Source organism: Excalfactoria chinensis, chromosome 12 (genome assembly GCF_039878825.1).
Source record: "Excalfactoria chinensis isolate bCotChi1 chromosome 12, bCotChi1.hap2, whole genome shotgun sequence".
Taxonomy (NCBI): Eukaryota; Metazoa; Chordata; class Aves; order Galliformes; family Phasianidae; genus Excalfactoria; species Excalfactoria chinensis.
In genome coordinates, this window is record NC_092836.1 from 15,312,404 (window position 1) to 15,332,857 (window position 20,454).

Consider the following 20,454-nt stretch of genomic DNA (forward strand, 5'->3'; position numbering starts at 1 on the left):
GGAGACTTCCATTCCTGTAGAGCCAAAGACAAATATTTTTTATCTTCTAGCTGCTTAAAGGAAATGCATGCCAATTAAAACAGGAGCGATTTGGATGAGCTCACTGTAACCCTGCTGGGAAAACTATACTTTGATTTTCCCTGAATCAGGAAAGGTTTCATCTTGGAAGCTTGTAAATATTTTCACAGTGTATTATAATAATTTATAAGAAGATATCATCACCGTGTATTCTGATATCTGATTTCATCTGGACTTTTATTGGCATCAAATCAGTGGTAAGAGAGCAAACCAGCTCATCAGTTTCACCAGATCAGAACTTCAAGACCTGTATTTCACCATCCTTAAAGGTCCAATCAAAATCTGGATTTATGACAACTCCAAAAACTCAGGTTGTATCCATAATTTGACTGTTTTCTCCAAAATCATTATCTAAGATTCTATTGACTCTGATCTCAAAATCTGATGATGAAGGAATTACTTGCCCTTACAGAAGGAAGGATAAAGAGGTAATCACTTCTTAATGGGTTGGCAGCGGAATAACCAGGGCAAAGATCAGCTAAGCCAAGGTGCTATTCACTCATACTGCAATTGGGAAGAGGGTACACCGGTCTGGTCCCCCTCAAATTAAGCCAAGGGACTCAGCAGTCCCGTGCCTGCTGCTTGTAACGTTGCCATCACATTAGTATTGTTATTTGGATGTAGATTTGATGCTAACTGCTCCTCTGGGACATACACAGACCTCTCAAAGCAAGCGGGGAAAAAAAAAAAAAAGACATAAGCATCACATTTTACAGAGGTTTTCAAGAAGATTTCTCTGTGTCCATCCCATTAGAGATTTTACTCTGTGATAAAACAGAATTAGGGGATTTCTCCCAGGAGTCTCAACAAGATGAGCTGAGTGGGTTTTTTTTGTTTTGGTTTTGTTTGTCCCCCATGGGCCACATGGGTAGAACAAGGCCAGCAACAGGGTGCCAGAATGCTGCAGGGCATTCAATACCCATGGCAGTACCTGAGAAAGAAAACCATACCATGCTCTAGAGAAGTCTCCAGATGAAATAAATCCTGTTGTGGTCCAGTTCCACCACCTCATAAAACGTAAGAGCTCTTTTCTAATATCAAAAGCAAAACGCCCATCTATTTGGGAAAATTATCTTTGCAGACCAGCAGGAGAAATGCTCATCTCTCCAAGCAGTCGAGGAAACTAATCTAAAGCACCTGAACATGCTCATGCTCAAACTCACGCTTAAAACCAACGTGATTTTGAAGTTCAATTATCAGGAATGCACAAGATACAGCAGGAAAGAAGAACACTGTTTGAATAAAAGCAGGTTGGCACCTTCACAAGTGTGAAATTTCTGTTGAAAACCAGCAAGCCAAGTGTAGATGAAGAGAGGAAAAACTGAACTTCGCAGTGCTGTCTGAAAATATCCTATCTTCAACACTACGTAACCTAACACAACTTGAAGTTCATTAAGAAAACTGGTAAATAACTCAATCACAATGAGCATCCAGGACTGACAGACATTCGTGTGTTCCAACTACCAAAACAAAAAAATCCAACTCTTTCACAAATTTGCTGGTTCCTGCTCCCCCCAAAGTACTAGAACGCTAATGGAAAGCTAAAACAATTGTGACATGAAACTACCACTAGTGCCCTGTTAAAATGTGCAGTCATTCAGTCTGTTTTCTTCCACTACTCATGTAAATGGCTGCAACAAAGCCAAATGAACTACTGACAGGAAGAAAAATACTATTAAAGGAATCAATTCAGTCCCATTAAAGTCAATGAAATTACTCTATCAATGACTTCTGGGGGATTGGATCAGGCCCTGTAGATGAAATTGTTCCTTCGCTGATGCCAGAATTTCACTCTTTTATGAACGCTGTTAGAGGGACTGCAATAAGAAACAAGATCATGTTTATTATCGCCCATTGCTGAGCACTAGCTGGAGTCACAAAATATTCCTGGCATTGCTGTGCAACGTTATCAACCTGCTGGCTTTAGGCATGGCTGATGGGACCCACAGAGTGACCTGCACCCTGTGCCCAGCTGCTACAGGGCCCTACACATCATTAACAATGCTTAATGAAGTAATATTTCTCATGCAAAGATATTTTCCAGTGAAGAATGTACAGGCCACAAGTTTAAGAATTCTCTCTTGTTTCTTGAACCAACATGAATTTATTTTGTTGGTTATTTTTCATTAGTTATTTATTCTCCCAAGACTAATTCTACACCGCAAAGCAGTTACAGGGTTACTTTCATTCTCCACCTTCCTTTACCACACACATATTCCTGCTCCCTGGAGTTGTGCTTTTGGCACTGAACAAAGACCCGTTCTTCACCCCCTACAAGCTTTAGAAAATTCTTGTTTTCACATGGAGTTGCATTGATTTTGTGCAGAGATGAATACTGCACAGTTGCTTCAAGGAAGGCCAACTCCAAACTATATTATCAGTTCAATCTAAAACACAGTTGGACAAAAAACGAAAGATATTCAAATTATCATTAAATAAAAGACATGCAGAACAACAACAAAAATCAAAGTAAACTGCACTGAAAACAATAGCTGATCAAATGGCCTCTATATCTAATCTTCATGCCTTAATATTAACTCAAATACAGCGGTACAAACTGCCATTGCTCACCGCATATCTTAACCTCATTTTACCCTCTTTTCTCTAATTTTTGAGAAACTTTCAACAGGGACTTTTTATCTTAAATCTTGTGAGTAACAAAGCAAATCTTGTAAATGTCTGAATCGTCTAGCAGCATTTTAATCAATAAGCAACAGTTCTTACAGGCCTCCATCCCCCTGCCAATGCATACCTGCAACCCAAACATTCACCGCAGGGGCTGTCCCAAACTATTACTTGTTTGGTGGGCTTTCAGAAGAAGGTCAAAACATTTCCAGTGCTGGTTAGCATAACATGCTAATATAACAGTGGTCTCAAATACTAACAAGATACCAGAATTTTATTTTACTTTTAAATAAGCTGCAGATATATTAAGGCCTTTTACTGCTATACCTGAAAGCAAGAAGAGCCCATTTGCACTTTCCAGGAAGCAGAGCACATTAATGTCACACACAGCATAATTCTGATCCAGTATTTTAGTGAAAAATTGACAGGTAGCACCTTTTCTTCTTTATGAGGGATGAGCCTATCAGTTATCAGAGAGAACAAAAACTAAAGAAGACCTTGATCAGTCAGCTGCAGCAGGAGGCAATTTGTCATGTGCTGCTCTGAACTGTGGAGGTTACAAGGCCCAAACCAAACCCTACTCCATCAGTTGGCATTTCTTTACAGCAGCTGAAACTGCTGTGATGAAACCAGAGTAAAAAATCTGAGCATACGTCAGCAAAAAGGACGTGATATACAGGTCAGTGGTTTCTGATAAGGTTAGGAAGACAGAGACTATATCCAGTATGTGAAAGTTGTGCTGATGCCTATTTTACATCTGTTTAAACAGCAATGTTCCTGGCATGGATGATTACTTAGGAATTAACACAGTTTCTTCTAGAACACACTGGAAATAATTTGCAGTGCATAGCGTTCACATACAAAATTAAACCCAAACTTCTTTGTTTCTTTTAAAACCTGAATGGTCTTTTGCACTAAGATCTAATTCCAAACTACTATAATATTATCAGTCTTGACATTCTCATCCTCACAAAAAAGACTAAAATTCTACATAGCAAACCAAGGGAAACTACTTAGGGAAAAAGGAAAGAAACAAAAAGAATTTGCTGTGGTGTTTCTTCTCTTCTGTCAGCATTCATCACGAAACCAGCAATAAAAGAGCTTGGTTGACTACACTTGGTCATATCACTCTATAAAAGAAAGCAAAGAGAATCAGAGCACATTAACAGACCTAAGTCAAAATAAGGGAGAGCCACTGCACAGCCTTGCCAAAACAGAATCAGATTACTGTGTTTAGCCAATATTACTTTATTTTCAGCCTGATACATAAAATACCACGTTTTACCTGAGTGGCTTCAAAACTAATGGCAAATGAGAAAATCCACATTTTTCTGGAAGTGCTAACCCTGAGCATTACTAAGGAAAAAAATACATCTCTTTTGCTAGCAGCAAGTCCAGCAAACATGGAGTGCAAAACATCGAAGCGGCAGCTGAAGTCAGACATCATTACTGCCAATCAGAAGTTAGCATATGACTTTGTAGTGTATGAAATGTACTTATCCTGCAACCTAGTCTATATTTACAGCTCTAACTCCTGTCCCCTTGGTTGTCTATTAGAGACATTATGATGTTTATATTACATTGTATTATCTTAGCAAGATACTACGCTATACAGAAAACCAAAGCACCACAGGTGATAAGCAGAAGTCCAGCTTCCCTACAAACTACTGTAAATAAAGGTGAAAGTGGAAGAACAACAAATTTTAAAACAATAATCAAATGACTGCTTTAAAAAAGGACCTGATTCACTGTTACTTAATGAGCAAACATAAATAGATATGAATAAAAATTGAATGTGCACTATTTTCCACATGCACTATTCCTACAATAGCTGTAAAAGAAAACTGCACTCTGTAACCTACTTTTTTCAGCAAATATATACTACTCTTATTTACAGTAAGATCTTGTTTGTAACTTTTTCTTGTAAAAAGCCAAAAAAAATTTTTTTAACATAATATCTGGCTATTTTGTTCTTGACATTGGATACAATACTCTAAAATCATAGAGGAGGAACCTTCCATATAACTTCTTATAACTAACAGCTGTGTTTGCTGCTATAAGAACCATGAAGACATGGGCTACTTCTCCTGCCTAGACCCGCAAAACCCTTTCATGCAGCACAAGAACATCAGTCACCTTGAGCACTTTCCCATTGTCAGGTGGGCTGTTTAAGTCAACAGCTATTCTTAGACAACAGATCCCACTGAACAGGGCAGGAACCCGGTAGGTGTCAGTCACAGATACTCCAACTACCCTACTTTGACCACAAACACAGTGCCACTGCTTGCCACCACAGATCTGCACAAACTGCACAAGTTTTAGAAGCTTTCCCTTAAACTCAGGTTGTTCCTACATTCATCCTCAGAATCCAAGGGCAGCCTGTGAAAGCACAACAAATCTGAAGTCAAACATTAAAAGGTTATGACTTACTGACAAATGGGGCTACCAGAATTGTAAAGCCATTAACATACACTTTAGGTTCCTATTCAACTTAGCACCTGTTTAAATCTCCTTTCTGCCACTGAGCTCTCCATGCCCAGTTACAAAAGCACAAGCAATGAAGGAAAACAATCCTTTAGCTTTGCTGCATCTTATGGAAAATAAGTTAGATAGCAGAAGACAAATACTGCCCTTCTTCAAAATCACATTTCTATTGTACTCCAAAAAACTCCACAAAAATAATCTTTACAGTTACATAAAATTTAAAAGGTGAAATTACCAACACAAACCTGAACCTCAACAGCTCTGAATTCCAAATGCTCTTCACCACGCACTGGTTTTGCAGGTAGCTTGAAGTTAGAACAATATACGGCAACTGAAACCAGGGTTTGCTTCAAGTCTCTTCCCAGTTCTTTAGGAGAGCAGACAAAAGAACCAGAAAGGACTGAGCAAGCACCTCATCCATCCCCTGTCTAACAGCAGAACCCAGAGCTCCTGCTTTTTTCCAGCATGCATGACAGGTCATTAGCTCACTTATTTCTATCACCTGACACGAAAACCAGATGTGATTACTTGGCTCTTTAATCAGGGTTAAAGAAAGGGAAGCACCAAAGTAACAACAGAATCTAAATTTTTAATCAATAAGAAAATCAAATATAACCATTTGTTCTCCTCAGTGATTTATAATGGTGAACATTTTAACCACAATGAAAAAGAAGTGGGGCTACTGGAGAGATAAGTCAGCACCACATAAATCCACGTGAAAGGACGAGAGAGGAAAAAAAATCCCTGAAAGGACTTGATTTTACAATAGGAACCTTCAGCCAAGGTCGCTCTTAAGAAAGAGAGCAGCCAAAAGGAGGTTTTAAATCTCAGTGGGCATAAGCTGAAACATGTACAGCAATGTTCTGCAGTGATTTTAAATAGGACATTCACCTAGGAATGAAAGTACATCAGTCAACTCTATCACAATACAACGTTTTTGCTAAATGCTCTCTACTCAGTCTGTTCAGGGAATCAAAAAGATGTTTTGAAAAAGAAGTGACAAATTGGAGTTTTACAGAAAACTGCATTGCTCCTTTCGCCTGAGAACAGCTGAGAAAGATCAGAAGCATTCACCACCAGCAGAAGAAAGCTAACGGGGTGAACCTGAGGGCTGCAGTGGGGCGGCCAGGCTGAGAGTTGAGTGCAGGGACGGCACTGCTCTGCCTGCAGCCCCTGGAGGGGCTTTCTGTACATGCACGTGTATATAACACGTTCATCGATCCTAAAAATTAATCAGAAAGACTATAAAGAGTTTTGGGAGCAACATTTCAGAAGCAAAGTGATCCTTACACTCAGCTTCAAGGAAAGCGTTAATTTTAGCAAGCAGTTTTGAAAGAAAAGACCACGTTCTTCCCCCAAAAACATACACGGTACAGACACTACTCTTTTTCTGCTTCACAGCAGCAACATTTGGAAAACTACTTAACCTTTCTATTTTTATCTGGATGCATTCAAATTACCAATAATGTACAACATGCTGTAACAAAACCACTGATGTAGGGTATAATTTTCCCTCAAGCACATTATCCTCGCTGGTGGCTCAGAAAAAAATAAGCTGATAAAACAGCAGCAGACATCAATTGATGGATAAAAAGTGATCACAGCTATGTAGAACGCTGCTGCCCAACCTTAAAATCATACAATTAGCCAAAAAAAATGTAACTACTGGGGCAGGACATAGGAACAGCCATACATTATCGATGGGGTCATGCTAAAAATCCTCCCACAGATCCTCCTTCTGCACGTTTTTAAATAGACCATCAGATTATCGCCTCGCAATTTAGCTATTAACACACAGATTTATTCTAAAGCCATCATCATGCCTGGTACTTTTATTAAACATCTTCTTCCTTGTCAGGTTCAATCGGGATCTCATCCTAACCATGATGAGCTTTTAATTTTCTGTTCTACTAATAGCAACTTAAAAATAAAATGTTCTCTTTTGAAACTATCGTGCTGTAACTTCTTTAGGGGCTGCAAGGGGGAACAGAGAGATTAATCTTCCCACTCTGCACATTTGTTATCTGCATATATGGAAGAAACAGAACAAGAAATAGGAATTCTCTCACTAGCCAAGGTATACCTCTACACAAACACTCTGGCTACAGAGCAGCAGCAGGGAGTTATCAAAATACAGGAAATAAATAGTTTAAGAGTTTCTATGTAGGTTCTGAGTCCTCTCAACAACTCTCTTGCAGGTCATCACCGGATAATAGATTAATTAATGACATAATTAGCTGCAGGATACATAGCCTATCCAGCAAAACCCTTCAGCAGATACATTTCAACACAAGTGGGGCCCTCGTTATCTTCCTGGCTGCTGAGATGAGCCAGGTGCACATGCTGCAGCACTCACTGACAGCATCATACTGCAGAGCTGCTTTTGCTGGCAAAGAATTACAGCAGGAATGTCAAGTCCTGGTCTATCACCAGAACTGGAGAGCCCTAATACATGCAGTGAAGGAAAAATACAGTAACTGTTCTCAGGTGCCCACTTACACAGGTATAAGACAAGCAAGAGCTCAGTATATACATCAGCACTGCAGAAATCACCAGCACAGGTTTTTCCACAGCCCTATCTGACCTGTCCAGCTAAACAGCTTGCAAACTGCCTGCTTGGGGTATGCACGCTGCTGCACAGCCAAGGCAGGGGCTGCTTTCTGATGTAGTTTCTGTAACCGTCTAAATAAAAGCTTATGACCTTTCTTTTAGGATATAGGCCTTGCCACAGCTATTCAAGCCTATCTTTATCTAAAGATTGGAACACTGAAATGTGTTTTAATGAGGGATAAACTGAGACCATCTGGATGTCTCAGCTGCTACAGAGCATGATTGTTTGCTGATTTTAACCATGTCTCTTGCAGAGAACATAGACCTGTGCTGCACAAAGTGCACTAGCTCAGCATGATTTCTCCTTGTAATCAAATGTGTTGATCTAAAATCTATTTCTAGCAAATTACTTGTCTCTTTTGGGAACAACTCCCTCCTCATCTCCTAACAGTGGCGATAGGGATGAAGGGAGACAATTGAGATGAAAAGATGTATTTGTAAGAGGCTGAAGTAGGGCCCACTCTGTGAAATCTTCAATTTTGGAATCCAACCACAAATTCTTTGTAACCATACAAGGAACTGCTATTGCTTCAGATGGTATGGTAGGGCCTACTGTTAAAAGGGAACAACTCAAAAAACCAAAAATGTAAAAAAAATTGGCTATTGATTTGCTACTCTTGCAGACTGTTGACATTACGTCAATTTGCATTTATGTACATTTTTCCAATCAAATAAAACAAACATGGGACAGAATCCAAACCTCCTGTGATCCCACCGATTTTTCCACATCAGAAGAATACACGCAATAATATTCTGCAAAATACTCCAGTTTCTAAGGATCTTTTGCAAACACCACTCATGTTTTTGACTGAAACTGTTATTTTACGCTGGGGGTGCATTTGTGCGCAATGACTTCACCAAAATAACTCTGCCATAATGCACCATTAATGATTTTAGATTTCAGCACTATTTTAATTAAGTGTTGTTAATTATGCATCCATCAAAAATGTCACCTCTAACTTCAGGTTCCAAGTAGATTTGAAATTTAGAAGAATGAAACCAACAACTGTTCTTGCTGACTCACTCTGGATACTGAGATCTTAAGAAATTTAGCGTATTTTTTCCTTTACCTCTTTACCTTACCTTCCTACCAGACTATCAATAAATGTCTAAGAGAATTTCTGGAAGTATCACTTGGAACAAATATCCCCATAAGATGCCACAGTTGATTGATTACTCCAGTAAACTCCAGTTTAACCTTCGTCTTAGTCCCATAGTACACTGCTTTATTGAGTTGTTGGGCTCGTAGTTCCCTCAGGGATAAATATGGCTACAAAGATATCAGCCAACTATTACAATACATCCAATTCTCAATTCTAAATCAAAATTGTTTTGATAAATCTAGGAATCCTTCATGTTAACTAAGCTTTTGAAATTCAGATATCATTAATGATCATCACACATTTGCCAGAAAGCCAGGACTCTGAATATGACACCAAATCCACATATATTTCACAAGTAAAGGGTTCCAAAAGAAATATACTACATCACCATAGATGTGCAAACATTTACAAATTACATCACTCCTTCTACAGGTAGCGGTAACATGTTACCCATATTTTCTCACTAGTGTTGGATAAGCTTGTAAAGTCAGTAAAACTATTAATCACATCCATAGCATCCTGTGTAATAGGTGTAACAACCTAACATGATTGAGTCTTAAATGTTGGGTTTTCTATAATTAAGCTTAGGACACTGAAAACTCAAAACCTCTGATCTGTTTTAGTACCCAATATCTGCAAGTAAACAAAAAATGGTAATGCAATTGTTTCCAGTGTTTCTATTGCAAACCAGTCCTACATGTTTCCAAGAGAAGCAAACCCACACCACTTGCAAACAGATTTGTTTTTCTTAGCTATGCTTAATGGACCCATCAGAAATAATTCACACATCAAAGACTTTACCACACTTCCAATAATTTTAAGTAGTTTCTTTTAAACCAGAAGGAGGGATTGTACTCTTCAGTACTATCTGAACAATCACTAAAAGAAACTGTCAATTCACCACCAAGCTTTGCGTGTTTCCATAGAAGTCATCTCTAAAAATGGAAGTGCAAGGCTTTCTCAGAAAATTCACAAAACTACTTGAAAAGATTACCAAGATCCTTTATTTGCATGCACCTACCCCAAATGCTATCGCAAAACACATATGCAGTCAGCGCTTGATTTCAGTGAGCAACTGAGCCAAGGTGGGGATTAACGTGATACCAACTTGTTCTACAGGCTGTTTAAAGTTGGTAAATCAATGCAAAGTACTTTTAGAAGTACTTTAAATAAGCATAGCTTTATTCACATATGTTTGCCTGTCTGTTGTTTTGCCTTCTTTGCAAATGAACAGAAAATACTTCCCAAGCTGTATTCCTTAAAAACCTGATGTTTATCTTTTTTTTTTTTCCACAACTTCTTGTAGGAACAAAGCTTACCAGGTTCTAACATAACTGCTTAAAAAATAAAATCCCATTTTCAAAAATGATTTTTAGCACTTGGGAATATAGATATATGGAAATAAAACAGTACAAAAGACATTTCCATTTGTATAACAGCTACTCAAATGTCCTTCAAGAAATTATACAAACAGTAATAATGTAAGTCTATGATCTAAATGTAATCATTTTTCAAAGCTGTACTTCCCCAGTCTTCCTATGACTGCCAAAAACATGCACACCTCATCTTAACAGACTGAAAAACATTCTTGTAGCACTCTGTGTACTCATACTCTTCATTTACATCACAGTCAAAAGGCAGCGACACAAGAAAATCGGTGTATATGCTCTCGTTTATCTGTTTCTCTGGTTGACCTGATCTGCCACTTGCGAGCACACAAGAACGACAGCTTATTTGCTGAAACTGTTTACCCCACTGTCATTCAAGATGTAGTATGATGCTTAAATAGGCAACAGTCAGATTAATATAATTGAGGATGCAGTTCAGAGAGACAGGAAGTCATGCCAGAATTGCCACACGCATATTCTCTGATGATTAAAACTTCCCCAGGGTTTTACTGGCATAAAGAAGAACCCAAATCAGAGATGTGCAGAAGCCAGACCAAGAGATGTGAGCTTTTGCTCTTCAGAACAGCTCACCAGTTCGAAAGGAACAAACATGAATCATGCAAAGATAAGTTGCCATTTTAATTGCATAAGCAAGGCTGGTGGATTTGTCATTCCTTTTGACAGATATTTTTTTTCCCCCAGAGTCACATTATAGCCACAGCTACGTTCCTATTGCATAAGACAACTCATGCATCAGACTGAAAGCCCAGCATACAGAAAACAGAATTTGAAAACTCCTTACACAGCCTTCTTTTTCTCCCATGATATGACTTCCATGGCTCTCTGCTATTCCTGTAGAGATTAGAAAGACACTGTCCAAACACAAGAAAAGCAAACAAGGAACAAATCAGTGACTGAAGAGGACTTCAAGTCCTCAGCACCACGGGACAGGCGAGCTAAACCACATTTCTTTGTCCCAGCATTGCTATTCACAAAACAGGCAAAACAGATGTGGTGGTTACAGAGGGCATGCTGTGTAGAGATCTGAACATTATTATCGCAAAATGACATATCAAACAGTAAAATAATATGGCTGGTTTTACAATTTGAAGTCTTTCAGTCCACTTTCAAGTTATTAAAAATCTCAGTACTAAAATCTGGAAGGTATTTCCTTGTGAGTAATTTTACCTTTTTCAAGTTGTCAAGAAAAAGTGAAGAATAACAACACAGAGTGCCATTTTAGTGGTGCAAAAGGGCTTATAAAATCTACCATTACCTGTAATGTTTTACAGGTCTATGCATAATTTACACAGACAGAAATATTGTGCAGAGCAACACCACAGCCACCTCCTGCCAGCTGATAACCACAATCTGGGGGGCAATATTTGGTATGCACATGTAGGTGACACTAGCCCTAAAATGAAGCCAACCACCTGTACTAAAGCAAATAGGTATCATCAGTGGAATTACACTCAGACTATTTCTGTGTATGTGCAGAGTTGATCTTCGCCTTTTCTCTAGCCTAGATTTTGATTTCCCATAAGTGAGCAGTGTTGGCCTAATTCTGCTTCCATTTGCATCAGTGAGACCCTTACCACTGACTTCAAACACTGTGTATTTAACCCAATACAGTTTGTTTGGGTAAATTCAACATGAAACGAGAATGATTTCTGCCTCTCCACCAGAGGACAACAAGCATCTTTCTCACTTCTGCACAGCTAGATGACATTGTTCTGCCCTACAGTAACAGTATTACTTTGAGTGACACTGCAGTTCTGAAACAACTGCTACAAGTGCCCCTGTTTATTGTATGATTGCTCAGTTTGCAGAACACCTTTGGTGCTCAAGAACTAAATTTCCTTCAGAAAAAATGAAATGGAAGCCCTGCTACAGATTCACACACACAAAGAAAAACACTCAGAGCACACAGACCTGACACAGCTGTAGGCCTGTGTAAAGCTTTCAGTCACGTGTGAACACTTTCAGTCCAAAAGTTCAGACTGAAACCAGTTCCAAGCAGAGCCCTGAGCTTGCACAGCTATAGGGGTCTCAGCACTGTTTGCTTCAAGCGATCGATCTGCTTCTAATGCACCAATCTGCTGATGTTGGCACTTTTCAAACTCTCTGTCCTATCACTATGATCTTTTTATTTCCCATGCCTTCCTAAATAATTCACCCAGCATTACTGATGATTGTGACCTCCTGCGTCCTATCCACAGACTCCTCTTTAAACCTCACAGATTACCTTTCTGAATTATGGATGCAGAAGTAGGCGGACAGCTAAGTTTGACTCTTTCTGTTTAAAATTCGCTTAATAGGAGATGATTCGTTTAGCAGTGCATTTAATGCTACTTTGTATCAAGCAAACTTCCATCTGCATACAAGTGTACTGTAACACCTCAGCTTCTGCATTAGGTATAAGATACATACAGTTGAACATACGTGCCTGGGAATCTGGTATCGAGTAAAATCGTGAAAGGGAAAACTAAATAAAGGTCAAAATTTCAAAATCAAATTGCACATGGCAAGAAAAGCACCATTTCAGGCTTTTATGGGAGGAAGAAGCATTACATGAGGTAGATGAGTAAATGCCACAAGTGTAATGGAACGACTTGGACACTCAGGTGTTGCTTGCATGCCATGTACTCCCCATCACCACCCCTCACCCCCTCCAGACACTCTGTAAGTCAGTGTCTGCTCTGAACTAAGGAGGAACAGATTGGAAGTGCTCCAGCTGCAACTTCAAGAGTTTTAAATAAAGGGGCAAGGGAAAAAGAGTGCTGCTGATCTTTATTAAGGGGCTCGATGCCCAGATTTTGTCTCAAGCATCACGGAGATAGAATTTAAGTGTGACCTGCCAGACTAAATTGCTTTCATTGCTTATACAATGCTATTGTTTATACAATGCCTTGGAGAGTGAATAAAGTTTGGATAGACCTTGCCAAAAGTCATTGGGAGCAGAATTTTCAGAATTAAGGATACATAAGGATGCATTAAGGATACATAAGGATCCTGGGGGGAGAAAAAGAGAAGAAAGAAAGAAAGAAGAAAACTTGTAACGAGGCAAATTAATTTGCTCAAAAATTAAACCTAGCGTGTATTTTCAGAAACACAACTGAATCTCAAACTCAAATGTTGCGAACAGAGATTAACTACGTATCTTACACACAGGATTATTCACATAAAAGATTCTTTTTGAGAACTGCTTTCTTCCAGGCCACAAGGTACCATAATTAATGGACTTAACTCCCATCCAGGAAGGAGCCTGAGATGTTTAGAATTTTTCAATCCTAATGCTGACCAGACAGTCTCATTAAAATAATTATTTTTTTAATATCAGGGGAAAAAAAAAACAACAAACCTATTTGCTACCTACCAGGTCACATCAATTCCCAAAATACTCTTTGCAATACTGCCTTCTGCAGCAATGGAAGCTATATACTATGCAAGAGAAAGAAATACCTAAAACTGAGCATGAAGTTTCAGGATCAATGGAGGTCATCTATACTTTTTCTAATAGATACAATTTGAAAAATGAGACTTTGGTAAAGATACATACAGAGAAATCCCAATCAGAGCAGCTTTCAGGGATTAACTCAATCACCGAAGGGCGTTGATGAGGGAAACATCTGAGTATCACTGTGAGGTGGATGAGAATCGCAGACAAGAGGAGAACTGAAAAATGAAAAACGAGTCTTTAAACTATTTAAAGAGCAGGAGCAACATTTATACCATTTCCAAATAACTGTAACCCAATGAGAGAAGATACGGAAAAAGACTGATATTGATACAGGCCTTCACCCCGGCATCCGGCTGAAAGAAAATCTGATGATACTGCTTTGTAGCATGGCTTTCCCATGCTGTCTTAGGTTACAAGCATCCTCATCTCTGCTCCTCAGGTGCCCACATACTGTCAAATCATGCCAGGTATGGAGCAGTTTGGTTGTGTTGTCCAAATACGAACATCATCATAGTCTGCCTAGATAGTTTCAGAAGAACAGAACCACTAAACATTAGAAACGCAAACGTTACAGAGAATGCAGATGCCTGTGTGTGGTGATTCAGGATCATGGAGAACATTTTAAAATCTACCACGTATGTTTGCCAAAGTGATGAAATGACTGGGCAGTGAAGGACAGTAGTCTTTGAAAGGTAAATTCAACTAAGATCAGATTTGGGCAACTTAAAGTCACTCAAAAGTAGTTTCAGAAATAACCGAATAGCTTTCGAAGGTGTGCTGAAACACATTTTCTGTTACGATGCATATGTATTTTACAACACTTACAAATCCCATTAGCAGCAATGAGAAGTCTAGGACTTAATCCACACGACGCATTATCATTGAAATGTTCCCTATTGAATTAATGAAGAAAACACAAATACTCTTCTCGGTTGATTTTTACAACATTAAATACCTTACAAATTGTTCCACAGATGCTTTTAGTGTTGCACATAGGCTCCAACACATCATTCCTTCAACTCAGCTGAAATCTGGCCACTTAATTATCGGCAACTGTTAAGAACTGACATTTCTTCCTCCATATTAGAAGTACACCTTCCTCACAAAGACTCGTAACTCTTTGGGGGCTTCATATCTTCACTAAGCAATTACAGCTTGTTCATGTTCTATTTTGTGGTTGCAACAGTTTCCTTAACCTTGAGAAAATTCTGCATCATTATTCTAATTATAAGAAGTGGGAGTATATGAAATGCTTCTAACAAAGAAAAGAAACTGAGATGGCAGCTAGATGAAATTTTATGCTGCAAAATGACACAAGTTGAAGTAATGAAATACTACCACTATGACTTACCCAGGTAAGAGTCAGCTGCTCTAAATAATAAGAAAAACACCTTATTTTAATTCTATTCTGGTGCTGTCAAGTCAGTACCAGGTATTATACTGTTATAAATGAAAGCCACAGAAATTATAATGGTTTATTGTTAAAAATCACAATTGCTGTAAAACAAAGACAAGCAGAATGGATGAATTTCTGATGCATTTTAGAACACCAAACCCAGCAAAGAGACCTTTCCCTTCTGTCCTGACACACAGTCATGATGAAAAATGGATTCAGTTTCCCATGTAACTTACACTTTAGCTAATAAGACCAAACATTACAACACTGCATTTCAATACTAAGCTGTTTACAAGAGAACATGGAAGGTGGGTTACTTTCGGAGCCAGTTGTAGAACCCAACACGCAGAAAACCTCAATGCTGTAATGCTTTACCAGTTTAAGCCCTCAAATACATCAAGGTGCCTGTACTAGAAAAACTGGAAAGTTTTTATTTAAAACACACAATTACACAGGATTTTCCCAAGTATTAGAAGCTTCAGCAAAACCCAATGTAAACCTTATACAGGTATCTGCTTTTAGTAGGCAGAAGTGAGACATCATAGTGATATCTTCCTTGGAAAAAACCTCCAGATACATAAGCACCTGGAGACACCACTGCTCCAATTAAAACACAGTGTGAACCCATGTTTCAACTTTTCCTTTCTTCTAGAAGCATAGCTGTCTCTATGTTGTACTTCGGTAACCCCTTATATAATCCCAGGACTTATTTTAAAATACATGTAAGATATTCTGAGTTTGAGTACAGAGATAACCAAGTAGTCAAACAAATCTGAATGCTTCTTAAATGCACTCTTCTCTTTTGACAACTGTCTGAGAACAGAGTGCAGTGAGCTGTTCCTCCTTCAAATTTAGCCTTTGTGGCAATGCTTCCAAGCACACCAACACTCACAGCCTGCTCTGTCCATTCAAGTGGAAAGGGACAATGAACGTGGCTTGGCTGTCCCATTCTCATAACCAACAACTAGCTTTGGTGGTATATGAAAGCTATAGAAGGGGAAACCTGAACACACTTTTGGACAGAGAACACACGGTCAGTGTCACACCTACCACTAGAACCATTTTTATCCAAACTAGTGCTTCTCCCCAGAATCAGGAGCTGCAGCACCCCTACATTTCACACCATTTTCTGATGAGAGCCCAGGCAGCTGGGATGCCCTGAGCCCATGTGGGGCCCTGGGGTTGCTCGTGTATCTGGTTGACATGGGATTTTTCTGAAATTAGAACATTGCCCCATTTTCAATAAAGCCTACAAAATTCCCGGGTTGTCCCTGTTAGCAAGGACACTCCTTGAAAATTGGGACATGAGATAACCTGAAAGAAGGAGGGTAATTAGTCACATCTCCAGAACCTTTTCTCCTAAAGAAACAGTGATAAAAGTAAACTCATATTAGAATATCTTTAAATGCATTATTATGCAATACTAGTTACATAACCCTGCTTTATCAACTTCGGGTATTTTCAGGCAGAACGCAGTTTCACAGACGTGCCCACATACAAGCACTTTTAAAAGAATGGATCGTCTCTCTCAGAGGGGATGAGAAAGCTTTGGTCTTAGATACATTTTCAGCTAAATTGATAAATGGCACATTGCCTGCCTATATTTCAGATGTAACTTGAAGCCTTAAAAATAAATGCATTTTTGAAAATCCCTTTTCAGCTAAATCTTTTCAGGGAAGTTATAAAATTCATCTAGGCTTTTGCAAATCCGAACACATCATCCTACCAAGACATTCTGTTTCATTTGCATTTCAGCTCAAACTGAAATGTGAATCTATTCAAAATTCAAGTACAAGCAAAATTTGATGACAAAACACGACAACATGCAAAACGCTGCTGCATTTTATCAAAGAGAATTCCTTTGTCTTCTTTCCTCCATCCCCACTTCCAATTAGGAGCAGGACATTGATGTGTTACATGTTCTCCTAAAACATTCAGTCTAATTTCACTCATCTAACAGGCTTGGTTAGTTTGGGCAGAAATATAACCTCCAAACTAAATATCCGAGTATTTCTCTTAACAGTGCCTAAGATCAAGTTGAGGACAAATAAAATTCACATCTCCCCAATGGGTCTGAAAGTAAGAAAACAATGAAGCAACAGCACATGTGAAATTCTGACAAGGCAAAATCTGGTCCTGAATGCATTTTTAACAAGTTATGCTCTAACATAAAGTAGATACATTTTCATAACATAAATGTACACAATCATTATTTGATAAAATTCATTAATAAGCTGCTTTGTTCCTTCCCAAACAGTTCCTTTTGATGCCACTGAACATTTACTGTTAGCTATGAATTTCAGCAAAACATCACATTCTATATGCTAAAACATACGCTATACGATAATTGCTAATACCAATACAAGCAGTTTATTAATATTTCAGAGAGAACATCACTAGGTAGTAAATCCTGGAAAAAACTTAAATAGTTCAGTTTTTCTTTCACATACACGGTTCTATTTTCACAAACCTTTTCTATCATCGTATTTTCTAAAATTAAAATGTAAGGACATTTTCAAAGCAATTACCATTTGCCTTCTGGCTCTGCAAACTCATTCCCTTTCACTAGCCCACATATCTGCCTCATGACTCAAGTTACCACTCCTCATACACACCGCTTGTGTACCTACCCCCAAAATACAAAATATTGTTTAGACAGCATAAAATTATCCTGAGGGACAGCAAAGTATAGCAGGAAAGTTACCATTAAAAGCATTAGGCTCCCGTACCTGAAATCCTCTGACCACTGGGATTGTATTACTGACTGAGGAGATAAATTATGCAAGTGAGGCACAGCTACCCATTACAGCAAGAAGGCATAAATGACCATAATATGATGTACTTACCTAAGGCTAACTCCGGAGTGGTCTGAACATGTGTCAGGAGAGACACATCTTTCCTGCAAGGGGAGCACACTCTCTCCACCCCCTATAGATTTCCCTCTCCCCTCCCTCCCTCCTCTCCTGGCTGCTCAGTGACTTAGAGGAGCAGAGGCAGGAGAAGCTCTGTGTTCCTGAGTGCAACACACAGCACAGGGTAACACAAAGCACAGAGGAGGTAATTGCTTTCTTTCATTAACAAATCGTGAAAAATAAAGTGACATTTCTATAGTTTTCCATTCTGGATCATTTAAGCTGTCTGGCAAAATTCAGTAGCTTGCAAAAGAAGACAGCAAAGAAAGTGGCCACCAGGTTCCTTTGCCCTGGCAGTTCTCATTCTCCTGATGTTCTAATGCACAGTGCCTGCACACGAGAATAAAGCCCAGGCTCTGTGCACACCTCAGGCTACAGAGCCAAAGAAAAGACAGTTTTTAATCATGTGCAAAATTAAGCAAAACGCTCAACACCCACTGAAGCTGAAACTATAAACCAGAATTAATGACTTTTCAAAACCACTATCAGGATATGCCACCAAACAGGCAGGAAGCTAATAGAGTTCCAGGCACTTTTTATTTTATAATATTTTCTATGAGAATAAAGACTAATAGCAAGAACAGTCTATACAAGAAAGCCAAGGTGCCTTGCAAGTCATCTGCTCTGGAAACGTTCTTGCCAACGAGTGGTAGTGGGTTAAACAGAAGGCAGATCAAGGACAAGATGGATCAATGTGAACCCTGGCCTCCTCTTGCTGAGGCCCTGGCACATGGTTTTGACACCTTTGTAAGTCTTTCTCCATTTGTGTAAAACCTGCCAGAAACTGAACTGCAACTGTGTATGTAAGTACTCATCTATTCACCCACACGCAGCCTCTGTTTTGGAGATACACCTGCTCTGAACCACTTCCTCCATGGTTTGCCTTGCACTGCAATGCACCTGAGCAACAAACTGATGAGTGCCTCTGCATCAACACTAAAGGGGCTCAGTTGTGCAGAACCACCTAATACTGTTCTAACATTAAAACACCAAGCTTTCAAAAACCATTAATTTCTCACAGATAAACATTCTAACCCATCATTAAAAGACAAAACTGTGATTAGGAAAAAAAGGGGAAAAAAAGGATTATGAAATATCCAAAGGAAAGAAGGCTTTTAGTGAAGCTTTTTTTTTCTTTCTTTTCTTTTTTTTTTTTTTTTTTAAATTATCCTCCAATTATCTCAGTAAAAGTTATTACATTTTAATGGATGCCAGCTATATTTATCAGCCACACTATGGAGAAGTGACAAAATGAATTTCTGGTACCCTTAAGTGACAATTCTTTGTGTCCATACAGCTGAACATATTCTCCTATATGATTAATGAACATCTTGTAGTACAGTCTGGAAGAACGATACTGCTGTATAGGAAGATAAGCAATGCTGGACTTCTAATTTAGACCAAATTCTACAAGTTAATGGGTTCTTGACTGATGAGAATTAAATTCTAATATTCACAAGCAGATGCCTCCAGTTAAGGCAAAGAACAGTCCAAGATGCTCAGTTTTATAAGTGAACCAAAAGACTCCGAAAAAGATAACTTCAGATTATTTTTTTTTTCTTAACATTATGTAAAAATACCTCAAAATGTTACAGTAAGAAAACATGGCACTACATAACTTGTTACATTTGAGACAAGCAAATGATTCCAAATAAAATCATACTTTAAAGAGAAAGCAGTATATGCAGCATCCATACAATATTCCAAAGCAGTAAGAAGAAATTGCTGTAAGATGACTTAAATCAAAGTGATAAATATGATAAAGATTTATGGTAGGAAACAACCTAATTATCTATTTAACATCATTTAATTTGACATTTTTATTCAAATTTCATGCCTGTAAAAGAACTTGAGCAAGGAAGCACTGCAATAAATTGTTGGGTTTCATATTCTTATGCACCCAGAATGTGATAGCAAGCCTGCCTTTTGAACAACGGAAGTAAAACACACATCTTAGCATGTCTTACTGGTGTCCTGCAAATGTCTCCATTCATTTGCATTCAAAACATAGGTTTATCCTGAGAAATACTTACAATTCTGCCCCAAAGCCCCTTACACATCAACCCAATTTGCCAAACTACAGCACTTGCTGCTAAAGGAGTTTGCTCTGTCACTCACTGCCACGCACCCACGACTTCCACTCACTCCAGTGATGCACAGGCAAACCCTTACCGTGATCTCCTGCTTTCGCTGACAAGAAACTCTAGAGAGGATTTGCCCGTGTTGTGCAGCAAACTGTGCAGCTTATTTAGAGCAGACAAAAATTGACCAGTAAATATATCACACGATCATTCAAAGCCCAAATGGCACTGTGACCTGCAAAAGCACAGAGTGAACCCTGCACAGCCAGCCAAGACACAGCCGTGCCCCACGCATGCGAACAATGAGTGCTCATGCT

The 20,454-nt window shown here is 38.8% G+C and overlaps 1 protein-coding gene across 45 annotated transcripts in view; it reads right to left on the bottom strand.

Moving 5' to 3' along the window:
* ATP2B2 (ATPase plasma membrane Ca2+ transporting 2) overlaps nt 1-20,454 on the bottom strand; it is a 303,612-nt gene that overhangs the window by 129,021 nt on the left and 154,137 nt on the right. For 3 of the 45 annotated variants that reach the window (XM_072347805.1, XM_072347794.1, XM_072347782.1), the window contains exon 2: nt 13,848-13,963. The exons of 38 other annotated variants lie outside the window; for them this stretch is intronic. The gene's annotated coding sequence lies outside the window, so the exon portion shown is untranslated. Of the gene's footprint in view, nt 1-11,090; nt 11,136-13,847; nt 13,964-17,990; nt 18,417-20,454 lie in introns of those variants that run through there. 4 more of the 45 variants (XM_072347784.1, XM_072347807.1, XM_072347786.1 and 1 more) reach the window with 4 other exon arrangements.